The 12007-nt window shown below is 44.5% G+C and overlaps 1 pseudogene; it reads right to left on the bottom strand.

Moving 5' to 3' along the window:
* Window positions 1-7303: 7303 nt before the first annotated feature.
* LOC125499246 (small nucleolar RNA R71) lies at window positions 7304-7402 on the bottom strand (annotated as a pseudogene).
* Between the last annotated feature and the right edge of the window lie 4605 nt (window positions 7403-12007).

Here is a 12007-nt window from a genome sequence, read left to right on the forward strand (position 1 = left end):
TGAAAATGTTTTTCAATAACCTTATGGACCAAGCATATACAATATATGCACAAGGGGCCAGGTGTCAATCACCATTACATGTGCTGGTGAGTTGTAACTTTGTATTTGTAATTTAACTCGGTGCATTGTGCATTTCAAGAGTAATACACCCTATAACAACTATTAAGCACGTTTTTAAGCAAAGGTTGACTTTTGCCTTTTTTTTTTATTATTCTCTTTTTTTTTTATGCACCCATGATTTCATACGACTCAGTAGTGGTATTTCAACACCTTGTGAGCTTCGCATTTTGGCGCAAATTTCAAATAGCTCCAAGTCTTCGAATTCTTTAACACCACCTTTTCAGATGTTGCATCTTCTTCGAGCAGACCCATACATGGTCTCATGCTGGCCTTTCGAACGTTGTACTCGTCTTCCTCGAGCAAGGCGGTCGTCCTCACGTAACCAAAAAACCGAGGCATGCAATCATGGGTGAGTGTACGATGAGGCTAGAGACTCGACACATGATATAGAGCAGGAGAGAGAAAGAGAGCTCTAGGACCCAACCCATATTCGAAGAATACAGTAGTGGGGCTCGTGTCCAACTATTGGTGCTGCAGCCAGCACCATTCAAGTCATACTTAGGTCGCTCGAGCTACGGGCAACTCGAAGGACGGTGGACGGTTGCATCTTCGAGTGGAGAGCGGTCGAGGAGACTTGAATGGTAAGTATAATATGAAGTTGAGTGATGATTTGGACGCATGGGAGCAAGACATGCGTTTTCGTAGTCGATACGACGCCAACTCATTCAATGATGCTTGTCGATCATAATATGATTAGAGGCTAACATGAACCGAGTGAGCTCGAGTGTGAATCAAGTTAGTTTGAGCGTAAACTAGGTGAGCTCGATGTGCCCACTATATAAATTATCAGGTAGAACAATATCGAGGCTTTTGCATACTTTTGAAGTGTCGAGTATGTAAACTTATTTCTCTGTCTTTTGTTTCTAACACTTCGAGGCACTTTAGTCAGCTCTCTTATTATAACTGTTCGAGCAAACACCTTTTTCGAACAAGCTAGACAACCTCATGATTGAGACAAGGGTCATGCTTGTAGAGGTTTGATACATAGGTCGAATGCGAGTGTCATAACTGTAAAGAGAGTGGAGCAAGAATATGTCTAACTCGAGGGGCTTCATTGTAGGTAATGTGTATGACCGAAGGCCCTTGTAGTTGCCGAGTCGAGTAATGGTGGTTTGTAACATGAAGATCAAAGGCCATATCATCCTCTTCGAGGTCTCGAACAAGGTAAGCTTGATGGTTGGCGTTACGTATGACCCGAAGCTCGAAGACTAGCATACTCGACACTAGGCTTCCTTTAATCGAGGAGAACAAGATGTCGTGCTTCAAAAAAAAGCGAACATGGGCCGTGTAGATTACTCGATCAAGCGAGAATCATGATGTCCAGCATGGGAGTGATGTGTCAGGTATGAACCAAGTTGGCTCGTGTGAGACTTAGTATTTGAGAGGATGATCCAAGTGAGTAGCTCAACCAAGGGAGCGAGGTGGTAGCTCGATCAAGGGAGCGAGTAAGTAGCTCCACCAAGAGAGCGAGGTGATAGCTCGCCCAAGGGAGCGAGGTGGTAGCTCACCAAGGGAGCGTGGGAGTAGCTCAACGAAGGGAGCAAGTGAATAGCTCAACCAAGGGAGCGAGTAAGTAGCTCAACCAAGGGAGCGAGGTGGTAGCTCGACCAAGGGAGCGTGGGAGCAGCTCAACCAAGGGAGCAAGGTGGTAGCTCGACCAAGGAGTAGCTCAATCAAGGGAGCGAGTGAATAGCTCAACCAAGGGAGCGAGTAAGTAGCTCAACCAAGGGAGCGAGGTGGTAGCTCGACCAAGGGAGCGTGGGAGCAGCTTCAACCAAGGGAGCGAGGTGGTAGCTAGCTCGACCAAGGGAGCGTGGGAGTAGCTCAACCTTAGGGAGCGAGGTGGTAGCTCGAACAAGGGGGCAACGTGAGTAGCTCGAGAATACCAACTAGCACGAGGGAGTGCCAAAGAATATTCTTGTTCAAATGAAAAGCATGAGAATTATATTATTTGTCGTGTCGCTCGAGAATATCACCAATCGACCGAAGATATCTTCGTGTTATGGAGACCGAGTGATTCACCTATGTGACTCCCCTTTCATCGAATTAGTCCCACGCGTAACTCTTAATGTGAGACTTTCCTTCACATTAAGTGTTATGCGAAATTGCTCTTTCAAGAGTTGGTGAGCTCCAAGAGTTCGAGGGACATACACGAAACCTCCTCGAGATGACTTCGTTGATGAGGAGGGGTATGGAACTTCTTTGAGGTGAGTAGGAGGCCGGTGATACCAAGGAACTCGAGGGACGGTACTTTCTCGAGATGAATTGGGGGCTGGTGAGCCCATGTTCCTCAAGGGGCATCTTAGACCTTGCTCAAGATGTCTCAGGGGATAATGATCCCCATGTATCTCGAGGGGCGTCTTGGAGCTCGCTCGAGATGTCTCGGGGGATAATGAGCCCCATGTATCTCGAGGGGCGTCTTGCACATCGCTCGAGATGTCTCAGGGGATAATCAGCCCCATGTATCTCGAGGGCGTCTTGGACCTCGCTCGAGATATCTCAGGGGATAATGAGCCCTATGTATCTCGAGGGGCGTCTTGGACCTCGCTCGAGACATCTCAGGGGATATTGAGCCCCATGTATCTCGAGGGGTGTCGGGACGCCGTAGCACCTGACGGGCGTCAACTCCAGTAGTAGCACTTCGTGAAAGTTAGAAGACCTCACTTCGAGGTTACCCAGGGGCCAATGAACCCCAAGTAACTCGAGGAAGTTAAGTCACCTCGCTCGAGGTTACCTAGGGGCCAATGAGCCCCAGGTAACTTGAGAAAGTTCAGAGATCTCGCTCGAGGTTACCCAGGGGCTGATGAGCCCCAGGTAACTCGAGGAAGTTCTGAGACCTTGCCCGAGGTTATCCAGGGGCCAATGAACCCCAGGTAACTCGAGGAAGTTCAGAGACTTCGCTCGAGGTTACCCAGGGGCTGATGAGCCCCAGATAACTCGAGGAAGTTCTGAGACCTCGCCCGAGGTTACCCAGGGGCCAATGAGCCCTAGGTAACTCGGGGAAGCGACCTCGCTCGAGGTTACCCAGGGGCTGACGAGCCCCAGGTAACTCGAGGAAGTTCTGAGACCTCGCCCGAGGTTACCTAGGGGCCAGTGAGCCCTGGGTACCTCGAGGAAGTTCAGAGACCTCGCCCGAGGTTACTTAGGGGCCAATGAGCCCTGGGTAACTCGAGGAAGTTCAGAGACCTGGCTCGAGGTTACCCAGGAGCTGATGAGCCCCAGATAACTCGATGAAGTTCTGAGACCTCGCCCCAGGTTACCCAGGGGCCAATGAGCCCTAGGTAACTCGGGGAAGCGACCTCGCTCGAGGTTACCCAGGGGCCCCTGGTTCACTCGAGAGGTATGACACTGTAGCACTTGACGGGTGTCAATCTCAGCGGCGGTGGGTGGCCGAGATATCACCCACTCGATCTGGGTGAGGTGCCTAAAGGTAGGTCTTTGGCCTCCATCTGGGCGTGAATTACCCAGGGAGTTAGAGCTCCGGCGAGGAGAGGTTCTCATGGTGGCGCAGCTGTACTCCAACACTGGGTTTTGCTGGACTTCAAAGAAGCCCTAGGGAAGCGAGTGAGTAGCTCAACCAAGGGAGCGAGTGAATAGCTCAACCAAGGGAGCGAGTAAGTAGGTCAACCAAGGGAGCGAGGTGGTAGCTCGAGCAAGGGAGCGTGGGAGCAGCTCAACCAAGGGAGCGAGGTGGTAGCTCGACCAAAGGAGTGTAGGAGTAGATCAACCAAGGGAGCGAGTGAATAGCTCAACCAAGGGAGCGAGTAATTAGCTCGACCAAGGGAGCGAGTGAATAGCTCAACCAAGGGAGCGAGTAAGTACCTCAACCAAGGGAGCGAGGTGGTAGCTCGGCCAAGGGAGCGAGTGAATAGCTCAACCAAGGGAGCGAGGTGCTAGCTCAACCAAGGGAGCGAGGTGGTAGCTCGACCAAGGGAGCGTGGGAGCAGCTTAACCAAGGGAGCAAGGTGGTAGCTCGACCAAGGGAGTGTAGGAGTAGCTCAACCAAGGGAGCGAGTAAATAGCTCAACCAAGGGAGCGAGGTGGTAGCTCGACCAAGGGAGCATGGGAGTAGCTCAACCAAGGGAGCGAGTGAATAGCTCAACCAAGAGAGCGAGGTGGTAGCTCGACCAAGGGAGCGAGGTGGTAGCTCGACCAAGGGAGCGTGGGAGTAGCTCAACCAATAAGGGAGCGAGTGAGTAGCTCAATTAAGGGAGCGAGTAAGTAGCTCAACCAAGGGAGCGAGGTGGTAGCTCGACCAAGGGAGCGTGGGAGTAGCTCAACCAAGGGAGCGAGTGAATAGCTCAACCAAGGGAGCGAGGTGGTAGCTCGACCAAGGGAGCGTGGGAGTAGCTCAACCAAGGGAGCAAGTGAATAGCTCAACCAAGGGAGCGAGGTGGTAGCTCGACCAAGGGAGCGAGGTGGTAGCTCGACCAAGGGAGCGTGGGAGTAGCTCTACCAAGGGAGCATATTCGACTACGCTCGAGATATCTCAGAGGATAATGGACCCCATGTATCTCGAGGGACATCTCGGAGCAGCTGCTATGATTAGGTGAACTTCCTCAACCTCGACATGGAGCTTCTAATTGCCTTGTTGTAAGAGCTTTTGTACTTAGAATATATTTCTTCAAGTAAGATGAATACATGGTTCTTGACCCTAACGAGGAGCTGATGGTCTAGGGGTCGAGGAGCTGTCATTTTGGAGGTCCTTACTCGACTCGAGCGAGGCCATCTCGAACTTGCATGAATGTTCGGAGGTTTTATGAGAGGACCTCTACGAACTATGTTGGGGATGGACGTCCATGAGCGTTCGAAGGCTTGATGAGGGGACCTTTACGAACTATGTTTTTCCATGTTGGCTGACTTGATAGAGTGGTCGACTTTGGTCTTTTATGAACGACGTAAGCGCACTCAGGTAGTTATGACCTTTTGTTTGATGATCCCCACAGACGGCGCCAACCTGTTTCGGGTAAAAACTTATAATATGATATTTGGGGAGTCGTCTCGAGCTTTGCCTTCGTCCATTTCGATCAGACCTCATTTGGTCGGCCATAATCCTGCAAAATAAGGAAACCTCCTGATGAGTCATATTAATATAGGTATTTCATGATGCATTTAGGTTGCATTTTAGGATCATTTAGTTGCATGCTTAGTCCATAATTGCATATTAGTTACTTAAGTTGAGAAGATATCACTCTTGTGTGTGTTTTCGGTGTTTTTGATAGTTTTCAGGTATTGAGAACACAATTGGAGTATTATTGGACAAGCTTAAGCATGAGAAGCATCTAGGAAGGAGCTAAGTCAAATGAGGAGTCCAAAGGGCATCTTCGAGTCGGATTGCAACTCAAACATAGCGGAAACATATTAAAAGAAGTATGGAAATTGAGTCATGTGCACTCTTTTGATCATAACTCATTATCCAGAGATCGGAATTTGTGATTCAGTGGGGTTGGAAACTAGACTTGAAGACTTTCCAACGGTATATTACACGCCCCGATACGACTTCTAGTTTGCGAGATATGGTCTTTAAAGTTGACGCTGTTTTGCAGCCGAAAACCCGCGGCCGCGGGTTATTCCGGGTTTCCTAGTCGAATAAGGCTTTATCTTTTGACGAATTAGACTCTATTTTTCTAGTTGTTTTAGGAAATAGAAAGGTATAAAGACTCAAGGGAATATTATTATTTCCTATCTTATTTTCTATTTTGTTTTTTCCATCATTAATTCATTGAGATTAATACTCTTTTTCTCTCAATTAGTGAAGAACCCTAGTTTTGCTTTTTCCCCAATTACATTGAATTTTCAATAGAAGCTTTGATTTTTGCAAGATTGGTTCTACAATTGGTATTATTTCTTTCTCTTCTTATTCCTATTCAATCCTTTATTATTAATTCATGTTTGCTTATTTAATTATGAATATGTTTTCCCCAATTATGATTGAGTAGTCTATTTCTAGGGTTTAGGGGATCCATGATCAATTAGGAAGGGATGTTTATTAAAGTATTGATTTTTATTGATGCATGTTGATTCCTATTGAATGTTTTTATGTCTATTTCAATCCAATTTGGCCAGATTTGATTGTTATAGTGTTGCAATATTAGGTTATGCGCCGAGAGGTATAAACTTGATATTAAGGCTAGTTTCAATAGGTAGATTGGTATTAATAAATTGCGAGAGCCTGTTAATACGTTCTATGTTGATTTAGACTTGAGAGAGCGAATAACTATTTAACTGCATTATTAATTGTTGATTTTTGTGTTTCATCCCGAAATATTATCATTGGTGAACCTATGCCCTAGACTTTTTATTTTGATAATTCTTGATATAGTTTAGCTAGTTTGTATAATTACTCACAAACACTCGTTCCTATACTCTAGATTTGACTGACAATTAGGAAAAGAACACTGTTTCTCTGTGGATTCGACCCTACTTCCCTGACTACTATTTGTTAGAGGACTTTAGGATTACTTTTGATAAGGTGATACGACTTTAGCCTGTCAAAATTTGGCGCCGTTGCCGGGGAAACGGTTTTGTTCCATTTTCTTTAATTGTTTTGAGTCTAGATTATACACTCTCGTCTCAGAGAACACTTGTTCTTTGGGACAAAATTCTTAATTGTTTGTTCTTAGTTCTTCTATGCGCAGGAGTTTGAGTTCAGATTGCCTACAATTTGATCCTGAAATCGAAAGATCCTTTCATAGACAGAAGAACTTTTCCAGACAGTTGCGAGATAATCCAAGGGAAGATAATCCTTTGGATTCTGACTCTGATTCTACCAGCATTGTCTCTATTGCTCCCCAGAATCAGAGATGGCTCGGAGGCTTACTGACTTTTCCCAACCCTCTTTGGCTGAACTTCCCAAGAGCAATCAAATGCCTGAAATCGAAGCTGTAAATTTCGAGATCAAACCTGCATTGCTAAACATGATCGAAAGAAAACAATTTGGTGGTGGACCTAATGAAGACCCAATCTTCATTATCAGATTTCTGCCAATATTGCTCTACCATTAAGCAGCAGGGAGTGACACAAGATCAGATTCGGGAGATTCTTTTCCCATTTTCACTTCGAGACAAGGCAAAGATGTGGTACAATGGGATTAATCGAGCCACTCTTGGGATCACTGATTGGAATACCTTGGCTCTAGCTTTCTACAGAAAGTACTACCCTCCAGAGAAGACAACTAGGTTGCGTAGTCAGATTACAAATTCACCCAAGGGACTGATGAGTCTTTACATGAGGCATGGGAAAGATTTAAAGATCTTCAGAGAGAATGTCCCCATCATGGTCTACAAAAATGGTTCCTAGTTCAGGGATTCTACAATGGTTTGGGGAACAACTCGAGACTTATCCTTGACTCTGCAGCAAATGGGAGATTCATGAAACTAGAAATTGATGTGCACATGATTTGATCGAGGAGATGGCTATCCACAACTCTCAATATGGTAATCCTCGAGGACTAAGCTAACAAGGGTGGAAAGCATGAGATAGATTCTATATCCTATTAGCTGCACAGATGAATGCAATCAGCAATAACTTGACAATATGCACTCTCCTCTCCTGCAAGTGTTGCTGCTTTGGGTACTACATCCGTGATTTTGTGTGATAATTGTGGTACAGTTGGACATTGGGCACAAAGTGTCGGAGTTCTCTCGAACAAGTTAATGCTTTTCAAACATATCAGCCGAACAACCCATACTCCAACACATACAATCAAGGTTGAGAAATCATCCTAACTTGTCTTACAAGAGCACTAATGTCCTAAATCCTCCTGCACCACAACCACAAGCACAACAATTGAACCAGAGGTACTACCAACAACCTTCCCAACACCCTCCTGGTTTCTCTAGACCACCTTTTAATCCATCTCAACAAGCACCTCCTGCCGATCCAATGATGGTTGAGATGAGAAACATGATGCTACAAATGCAAAAGGATCGACAAGCTGACAAGCACAAATTGAGTCCATTCTTGCTCACAATAAGATGTTGGAGAATCAGTTGGCACAATTGGCTACTTCGAACTCTACTCGACAACAAGGTGCTCTTCCAGCACAACCTGTTCAGCCTACAGATTCGGCAAATGCCATCACTCTCCGAAGTGGTTCTCACTACAATGGACCACCCATGCCTATTGATGATACTTTGAGTGTGAAAATGATAAGGAACAGGTCCAGCTGAAGCTAAAAATGACAAGGAGAACTCTAAGCACGCCACTGAACATGAAGAGACCAATGAAGCCAAAAAGCCTGCTATTGAGTTCCTCCTATCAAACTTCCTTTCCCCAATCGTCACCTCAAGAGTAAGCTAGACAAGCAATTTGGTAAGTTTTTGGAAGTCGTCAAGAATCTTCAGGTAACAGTTCCTTTCACGGAATTAATTACTCAAGTGCCTGCTTATGCAAATTTATGAAAGATATCTTGACTAGGAAAAGGGCTTTTAACGAGGTGGAGACAGTTGCTTTTACTGAAGAATGTAGTGCCATTTTACAAAATAAATCTCCACCAAAATTAAAAGACCCTGGTAGTTTCTCTATACCTTGTCACATTGGTAGTTTGTTCATTGATAAAGCTTTATGTGATTTGGGGGCTAGTGTGAGTGTTATGCCATTGTCTGTTCCTCAAAATTGAATATGGGAAGTTTGAAAGTTACCAATATTACTCTACAAATGGCTGACCGTTCTGTTAAATACCCCTAGGTATTTTAGAGGATGTACCTGTTAGAGTAGGTAAATTTTTTATTCCCGTGGACTTTGTTGTACTTGATATGGAGGAAGATAGGCAAATTCCAATCATTTTGGGTAGGCCATTCCTTCATACTGCAGGTGCCGTCATTGATGTGAAAAATGGTAAGCTTACACTATCTGTTGGAGATGATGAGGTCACTTTTAATCTAAACACTGCTTTGAAAAGTCCTATGCTAGAGGAAAAGTGTTGGAGTATTGATGTGGTTGATGTAATTTGCCATGATAACATGCCCAAGCTCTCTATAGAGACCCCTTGGAGGCGGTACTTTGTCTTGAGTCTTCCACAGGTGATGGCAGTATATGGAGCAATGAAGTGGATGCTATAGAGAAGATGCTAGCAAGTGAAGAATTTGACCTTGATGGATGCCAACAGGTAAAGAGGTTCGATCGATCTGTGTGCAATGTAGCGGTAAACGGTCGTGCGGGACCTCCATAAACCAGCGCTATTCGGGAGGCAACCCGAATCTCTAACTCTTCCTTTTTCTTTTATTCCTAACTTTAAAAAAAACAAAAAAAAACAAAAAAAAAAAAGAAAAAAAAAAAGAAAAGAAAGAACAAAAATATATGCATATTGAATTCACTTGAATTCGATTTATTTTTATTTTCCGTGTTTTTGAATTCATTTGAATTCGTTTCTTAATTTTTAGTTTAGTTAGTTTCTTTTCGTAGTTTCTTTAAGTTTTTTTTTTTTTTGAATTCACTTTAATTTCAATCTTCATTTTTTTAGACTAATCATGCTAACAAGTGTTGTTTAGTGGTTTTTGGTGTGTAATTTTTGACCATAGGTGAAAGCACGAGCTCAACCCGCGCCCGCGGGAATTCGGCTCCCCTCTCACACCACACTTCTGCCAGCCCGCGGGGTGAAACCCGCGCCCGCGGGGTGAAACCCGCGCCCGCAGGGTAAAACCCGCGCCCGCGGCCTATATTCCTCTTCTCACTCACCACAGTCTGTCTGCCCGCGGGTTTTCGAAGTGCTTCTACCAGCCGCACAGTACCCAAAAAAAAAAAAAAAAAACCCAACCAGCCCTCAACCACTCTCACCACCCATCTCGACCCCACATCACTCTCGACCTCCCTCCTCTACCGACGACCGGCCGGCGTCCGACCAGCCCCACACCTGCCGGCGCCGCAACCACCCCCTCTCGCCCTCACAAACTTCAGCACTCTCCTCGCGCAGCCACGACCCCCGCTACCCTCACGCAACCCCACTCACCCGCCTCCTCTCTCGACCGCCGGGCGCAGCGACTCCGTCCGACCCGCCGGCGACGCCACCCAGCCACGACCCCTCCCACAAAGCCACCTTTCCCCCCTTTTTCCATTCACATATTCTTCAAACCCTAACCCTTCTCATTGAATTGGGGTTTCTTCTTGAAGGTGCTTTGAAATTTCAATTGGGATTCTTGGACACATATTTGGATCTCCTCAATCAAGTCTCCTACATCAATCACTCGTGTCCTTCACGTGGTAGTAAGTTTTCGATTTGTTCAATTTCATTCCGAATTTTGAACACTTATTGTTTATGCTTACTACTCATTTTGATACTTGGTTGCTATTCAAGTTGTTTATTGTTGATCAATCTTGATTGGTGTTAAGCTCGTGTTAAAGTTCTAATTGCCATCGACACTACTCCTGGTCCATCCTCGATGGACGAAGCTCCTGTTGCGTGAGCTTTCTTTTTTTCCCTTTCCTTACTTTTTACACAGTGAGACACTCTGCTGTATTTAGCTTGGGGGAGGGATATTCTATCCTTTATTGCTTTCTAGTGTAGATTTTATTGCTTTGTAGTTGTTACACGCTTTTGCCTGTTCATTAGGAATAGGATTTTACGTGTAACTAAAAAAATGTACTGCTTTCTTAGTTGCATCATAGTTGCATTTTAGCTAGCTCATTTCATTCTAGTTTTCATCTATGGGGCTATTATTGGTACACCTTCGAGAACTTTGTGGATATCTCTACTACAGCACTTCAGCTTTGTTGTACAGTGGTTTCATGATTCTTCATAGCATAATTGTGATACGATTGATTGGCTGTGGTAAGACTGTTTGATCTCTCTGGCTGGTTTTAACTTTACTGTGCAGACAAAATTGACCCATGTGAGCTTCTGTGCCTAATAAACTGACGAATCTGTGTCAGTTATGTTCTTTCATGAGTGATTAGTTCCTCAGTCGATGTATTGATCTTGATTTTGACCTGGTACTCCTTGATACTTGATTGTGTACACTATTTGATATGATCGAGGCGTTCATTTCATGATTTTAGCTCCAGTGTTCTACTTGTTTACATATTTCCTGTCTCTAGCCCCGCTGAGCTTTCTTGACCCTTGCTTGCTACTTTCACCCATATTACAACCCTTAACCTCATTTGATTATTGTCCCAAGCCTAGCTTGGGGAGCAAGTGTTAGTTTCGGTCATACTGTATTACATGGATGTAGTTAATGTGTGGTTTTGTTGAAGGAAAGTGTTATTAATGAGCTTTATCATCGAATTCGAATGTGGTTCAAAGAGATTTTGGCAATATGGAAAAAGAATGAAGAAAAAGAAATGAAAGAAACAAAGAAAGTGAACATATTTTTGAAAGAAAAGTGAAAAGGTTATATATGGGTTACTATGCATGAAAGATATTGTGGTGATATTTTGGTAATTATGGTGTTATATGAAGTTGTGAATGCCTTGTTAGGCCGTTTTTACATTGATATTTGCTCCCCTTCTTGGCTTTTCCACCACATTTCCCAAAATATGATCCATACACTTAACCCTAGCCTCATTACAACCCTTGAAAGTCCTCTTGATCTTTGTGTGTTACATTTTTCGTGTTGAAAGTGAGTCAAAAGGTCAAAGTTAAAGAGTATTGCTTCTTCTGAGTTGATATATATAGGTTGAGATCGTTGAATGTCATTGATTTTCGCCCTAAACACAAGAGAGTATTAGTTCACATATCTATAGTGAGGTCTGTCAAGTTTTGTTAAGTCCAGCTTGGGGGAAAAGGTTTGTGGTAAGATTGTCGAGTTGATTGGTCACATGACGTGCTATGCGGCTTTGTTTCATTGATACTCGATGCTTGGTTCATGTAGTATTGATATCTCTCGTGTTTTGGATTGTGTGCTTGACCCTGTTTTAGTCCCATATTGTAGGTTATCATTTTCTTCCGTGT

This window comes from Beta vulgaris, chromosome 6 (genome assembly GCF_026745355.1).
Source record: "Beta vulgaris subsp. vulgaris cultivar EL10 chromosome 6, EL10.2, whole genome shotgun sequence".
Taxonomy (NCBI): Eukaryota; Viridiplantae; Streptophyta; class Magnoliopsida; order Caryophyllales; family Amaranthaceae; genus Beta; species Beta vulgaris.